Source organism: Salvelinus sp. IW2-2015, unplaced genomic scaffold, assembly GCF_002910315.2.
Source record: "Salvelinus sp. IW2-2015 unplaced genomic scaffold, ASM291031v2 Un_scaffold2143, whole genome shotgun sequence".
NCBI lineage: Eukaryota > Metazoa > Chordata > Actinopteri > Salmoniformes > Salmonidae > Salvelinus > Salvelinus sp. IW2-2015.
In genome coordinates, this window is record NW_019943475.1 from 138,268 (window position 1) to 144,757 (window position 6,490).

General features: G+C 40.9%; 1 long non-coding RNA gene and 1 pseudogene across 1 annotated transcript; one reads left to right on the forward strand and one right to left on the reverse strand.

The window, feature by feature from the left end:
* The first annotated feature begins 634 nt into the window (after positions 1-634).
* The window catches only part of LOC112073093 (intestinal mucin-like protein), a 10,441-nt pseudogene continuing 4,585 nt past the window's right edge, over positions 635-6,490 (forward strand).
* Positions 3,816-6,362, reverse strand: LOC112073090 (uncharacterized). The gene is made up of 5 exons (XR_002894459.2): positions 6,179-6,362; positions 5,057-5,255; positions 4,547-4,717; positions 4,234-4,303; positions 3,816-3,868 (listed from the first exon to the last, which is right to left on the reverse strand). It is a non-coding gene; the product is annotated as an uncharacterized lncRNA (long non-coding RNA).

Consider the following 6,490-nt stretch of genomic DNA (forward strand, 5'->3'; position numbering starts at 1 on the left):
CGTAGTGGTAGGAGATGTTGTTGGGGGTAGTTGGTAGGAGATGTTTGTTGGGGGAGTGGTAGGAGATGTTGTTGGGGTAGAGGTAGGTGAGTTGTTGGGGAGTGTAGGAGATGATTGTTGGGGTAGTGGTAGGAGATGTTGTTGGGTAGTGGTAGGAGATGTTGTTGGGGTAGTGGTAGGAGATGTTGTTGGGGTAGTGGTAGGAGAGTGTTGTTGGGGTAGTGGTAGGAGTTGTTGTTGGGGAGTGGTAGGAGATGTTGTTGGGGAGTGGTAGGAGATGTTGTTGGGGGAGTGGGTAGGAGTTGTTGTTTGGGGAGTGGTAGGAGTTGTTGTTGGGGAGTGGTAGGAGTTGTTGTTGGGGTGAAGTGGGTAGAAATGTTGTTGTTTAGGGCGGAGTGGTAGGAGTGTTTGTTGGGGGAGTGGTAGGAGTTGTTGTGGGGTAGTGGTAGGAGATGTTTTTGGGGTAGTGGTAGGAAGATGTTTGTTCGCCCCAACAACATCTCCTACCACTACCCCAACAACATCTCCTACCACTACCCCAACAACTACTACCTCTACCCCAACAACATCTCATACCACTACCCCGACAACATCTCCTACCACTACCCCAACAACAAAACCTACCACTACCCCATCTACAGTCAACACTGTCTCAGCAACAACAACTACACATACTACATCATCTACATTGTCCCCGACTACACCTAACATGGACTGTGAATATGTCAATCCACCAAGAAAGGTAATGAAGTTAACAGAATTATTGTGTTTCTTAGTTATAGTGTTGTGTAGTTATAGTGTTGTGTAGTTCATAGTGTTGTGTAGTTCATAGTGGTGTGTAGTTATAGTGTTGTGTAGCTCATAGTGTGTAGTTCATAGTGTTGTGTAGTTCATAGTGTTGTGTAGTTCTAGTGTTGTGTAGCTCATAGTGTGTAGTTCATAGTGTTGTGTAGTACGTAGTGTGTTTACTTTCAGGACTAAAACATACATTTTCAACTTTAGGATGGTGAGACTTGGAAGACAGACAACTGCACTACTCAAACTTGCCACASGGGTGTAATTACCACAACGTTTGTGGTCTGTGAGTCTGTAGAAAAGCCTGTGTGTGAAAATGGATACCCACCAGTGAAAGTCTATGACGAATCAGGTTGCTGCTATCACTACGAATGTGAATGTAAGTTCAAAACGTAATGTTTTTAATTATRTTCTCTCCTTCTACACATACTTCTAACTCCAAGTTTACTTGTTATCAGTTCTTACGGCTAAGATCCCAATAATGGGATCGACTTGACAACAGCCAGTGAAAGTTCAGGGCGCCAAATTCAAACAACAACAATTATGTCATAATTAAAATTCCTCAAACATACAAGTATTTTACAACATTTTTCAACCGGAGAGTTCCTTTGTCTACAGAAATGCGATGGAACGCAGGTCGCTCTCAAGGGAGCTCGCGTGGTCAGCTCATGCCAGACACCTGACTCAAAGAGCTCTCCTTCCCTCATGCTTCACAGTAGAAGCATCAAACAAGATTGTAAAGACTGTTGACATCTAGTGGAAGCCTTAGGAACTGCAATATGACCTCAAAGACACTGTATATTGGATAGGCAAACCTACAAACCTCAGATTTCCAACTTCCTGGTTGGATTTTTTTCTCAGGATTTTGCTTGCCATATGAGTTCTGTTATACTCACAGACATCATTCAAACTGTTTTAGAAACTTCAGAGTGTTTTCCATCCAAATCCACTAATAATATGCATATCTTAGCTTCTGGGACTGAGTAGCAGGCAGTTTACTCTGGGCACCTTATTCATCCTAGCTACTCAATACTGCCCCCAGCCACAAGAAGTTATTAACCTCGCCAACAGCCAGTGAAATTGCAGGGCGCCAAATTCAAACAACAGAAATCTCATAATTAAAATTCCTCAAACATACAAGTATTATACACCATTTTAAAGATAAACTTGTTTATCCAACCAACTCAAAGGCTTTACGGCAAAAGCACACCATGCGATTATGTTAAGACAGCGCCTAGCCACAGAAAACCATACAGACATTTTCCAGCCAAGGAGAGGACTCACAAAAGTCAGAAATAGCTATTAAATGAATCACTTACCTTTGATGATCTTTATCTGGTGGCACTCCCAGGACTCCATGTTACACAATAAATGTTCGTTTTATGTCCAAATGCCTCCGTTTTGTTCGCGTTTAGTTCAGTAATCCATAGATATAAAACGCGCTCCCAACATCCAGACGAAAAGTCAAAAAAGTTCCATTAAAGTTCGTAGAAACATGTCAAACGATGTTTATAATTAATACTTCGGATCTTTTTATCATAAATATTCAATAATATTTCAACCGGACAATACCGTTTTCATTAGAAAGGAAAGAACGAACGGCGCACTTCACGGCCACGCGTGATAAACAACTCATGGCTTTCAGCTGAGCCACTTACTCTGAGTGGTGTTATTTTCTCCCCTTTCACAAAAGAAGCCTGAAACAACTTCTAAACACTGTTGACATCTACTGGAAGCCTTAGGAAGTGCAATCTGACCCCACAGATACTGGATAGAGATTCACTTAAAAAACTACAAACCTCAAAATTCCTACTTCCAGGTTGGCTTTCTCTCAAGTTTTCGCCTGCCATATGAGTTCTGTTATACTCACAGACATTATTTGAACAGTTTTGGAAACTTTAGAGTGTTTTATATCCAGATCTATCAATTATATGCATATCCTAGCTTTTGGGCCTGAGTAACAGGCAATTTACTCTGGCCACGCTTTTCATCCAAACTTCCCAATGCTGCCCCCTATCCCAATGAAGTTTTAAAGACGTCCTCCAGAGATTTTTGAACATTTCCTGTAAAGTGATATCCAAAGTATAAATAGAGTAAAGTACACACACTAAAGGGTAAAGAAATATGTTTTGAACAAAATACTGTTGTTTTGACATACTTGCAAACTTCAAGGTCTGATCCAGGGGCGCAACTTTGGTTTTAGAAGTGGGGGGGACATAATTATTATTTTTATCCAGTCGGAAACAGCCTACTCGACCGCTCAGAGGCGTCCGCATGGTCCTAAAGCACAGTGTTGCCTTGTTTATATCACATTCCAATGATTAAACTGGGGGGGGAAATGCAATTTCAGAATGTGGGGGRGACATGCCCCCGTCCCCCCCCTGTCCCCAGTGAAAGTTGCACCCTCTGATCTGATGGTGACATTGTGATGTTATCAGCTTGTGCCATTTCATGAGGATACCTAGACCACCTGTTGTGTTCAGTAAATCAGGTGTTAAATGAGGTGAAAAGGAGACTGGAGTAGGACTTTAAGCTCTTGTATTGATGCGTGATCTATCTATTTGCTACCTTTTTCTGTTCTATCTCTCAGGTATATGCTATGGATGGGGAGACCCTCACTACGTCACATTTGATGGCCAATARTACAGTTTCCAGGAAAACTGRACCTACGTTTTGATTAAAGAAATAGTTCCTCGACAGAACTTCAGTGTCATCATCGACAACTATAACTGCGATCCGTCTGGACATGCGACCTGCCCTCAGTCTCTGATTGTCTATTACAAGTCCTATAAAATCGTTCTTACTCCGAAGAGATTAAACMTGACAACAAATGTGGTAATTATAACTGTGCTATTGTACACATTTGTACACTTAAAATAAGTGCACTTTGATAAAGACATTATTTGAGATAGTCATTCTCATACCACTTTAAGACTTCATATTTTGAAATGTATTATTCACTTTTTGTAATGTGGGGGTATTGATTAATAGGAATATCTGATCTTGCCGACTACGACAAATTCCGAGGCTCCTTTGTGCTCCCTGACATGAATGCACATATTTTTCATTGTATCTATGATAAGAAAAAACATTAATTACAGATTAGAAACTTGGAATAAATGGAAACCTTTAAAGAAGCATGATCTTTAGGTAGTGGTGTAAAATAATGAGATGGGAATGAGATGAAGATGGGAATTGAGAAATGAATGGGAATGAAGATGGAGAATGAGATGAGAATGAGGAATGAGATGGGAATGAAGGATGAGGATGAGGAAATGGAATGAGAATGAGATGGGAATGAGATGGGAAATGAGATTGAGAGAGATGAGAAGAGATGAGAATGAAGATGAGATGGGAATGAGATGAGAGAATGAGATGAGATGGAAATGAGATGAGATGAGAATGAGATGAGAATGAGATGGGAATGAGATGGATAACCTTGAATTGCAAGTTGGCTGGATAGTAGAGCCACATGCCTTATACACTTTGGTCTTAGGGCATGTCAGTTCTGTAATATGGTCAAGATGGAATGTAAGACAAAACAGTAAGTACACAAATTGTAATTACAAAATACAATTAAATAATGTTATTTAGAATTATTAAAAATCTTATTAACATCTTGCATCCCAAATGGGATCATATTCCCTATAGATCACTACTTTTTGCGGAGCCTGGTCAACAGCAGTGCATATGTAGGGAAAGGATCCCATTTGGGACACGGCCTTATTTTATATGGGATGTCCTTCCCTACCACATTTTCCTTTAGTTGATCCTCCAGTCGATACAGACTCCAGCTGCTGCACACCTCACGGCGTAGGCTTCCAGGCTGGCAGCCGATTGAGATATTTGGCATGTGGCAGACATCAAACTACAGGCCTGAAGAAGGGTTGTGTGGGATACGTCATGGCATTGCTTAAAGACCCTTCCAAAATAAAGAACCCATTTATGTTATTATATATAGGCAAACCCAAATGGGGCATATAACATGTCACGACAGATTTCCTACAAATTATGATTACTGTATGCCTTACACGCTATTTTATTTGTGAAGCATTTATGAAGTTTTATGAATATGGCATATTTTAGATGGCATAAACAGTCTGTAAGATAAGTTTGGTTCTAAGTTATGGAACAGCAACTCATGCCTTTACCGGAAAGTTTACAGACTTTTAGGTAACAGTGTCATAGCAACCTCAATCAGATTCCCTTGTCTTTGTAATATAGCTGTCTCTGTGTGTTATTACAAGGTTACATGTCTTACGGGCTAAGTATGATGTCACAGATTGATGTCTTTCCTGACGGGCAGGTTGTAGGCGTAGGGGTAGTGGGTAGTGGTTGCCGTTTACAGTAGGGTTTTTTATCATCAGGAATCTTCCATTCATGAGCCATCCCAGGACATGATGGGTCAATCTGTCCATTCGGTAATCTGCAATCGTTTTTCCTGATATTGTCACAGGTACCTTTATAAAGGTCAAATAAATATGGGAATGAGAAATAAACACAACTTCTTTGATGTCAGAAACAGCTGCTCATAACTTTAAGCCTACCTACAGAATATTTTCATTGGTTATGCTATCATTGTAACTGTACAGTGAACTCTTTAATGCCATTGAAATGCAATAACATGCAACAAAATATAATCAAATCATTGCAACTATAATGTTCAGTTTACTCACAGAGTACTACAAGCTGTTCTTCTGATTCAACTTAAAGTGTTTTTGGTCAACATAATGGGTGCATCCCCAAATGGGACCCTATTCCCCTGGTTAAAAGGAGTGCACTACATTGGGACCCTATCCCCTGGTTAAAAGGAGTGACTACATTGGGACTATTCCCCCTGGTTAAAAGGAGTGCATACATGGGACCCTATTCCCCTGGTTAAAAGAGTGCACTACATTGGCCTATCCCTGGTTAAAGGAGTGCACTACATTGGGACCCTATTCCCCCTGGTTAAAAGAGTGCACTACATGGACCTATTCCCCTGGTTAAAAGGAGTGCACTACATTGGGACCCTTCCCTGGTAAAAGGAGTGCACTACATGGGACCCTATTCCTGGTTAAAAGGAGTGCACTACATTGGGACCCTATTCCCCTGGTTAAAAGGAGTGCACTCATTGGGACCTCTATTCCCCTGGTTAAAAGGAGTGACTACATGGTATCCCCTGTTAAAAGGAGTGCACTACATTGGGACCCTATTCCCCTGGTTAAAAGGAGTGCACTACATTGGGACCCTATTCCCCTGGTTAAAAGGAGTGCACTACATGGACCTATCCCCCTGGTTAAAAGGAGTGCACTACATTGGGACCCTATTCCCCCTGGTTAAAAGGAGTGCACTACATTGGGAACAGTGTGCCATTTGGATACAGTAAAGCCTACATACTTACCACACTGCCCCTCTGTGTTGTTGTGGAATAGGGAGTCTGGCAGGGTTACACTGAACATAAGGGACTTAAACATCACTGTTTGCTTAATGGCAGGATCTTCAACAGTAACTCTACTCCAGTGCTGGTGATCATGAGGTCTTCATTAGAAAAGGTCGGGAAGATCTGATTTCCATTGATGTAAACCTTGTGAATGATAAGTAAAAACATTACTAAGAATGAGAATAGAGAACAGAATAACATTACAATACAGTAGATAAATTGAACGGTTTCCAGAACTAAATCAAGTCACAAGAAGAGTTGGTTTGTCGTCTT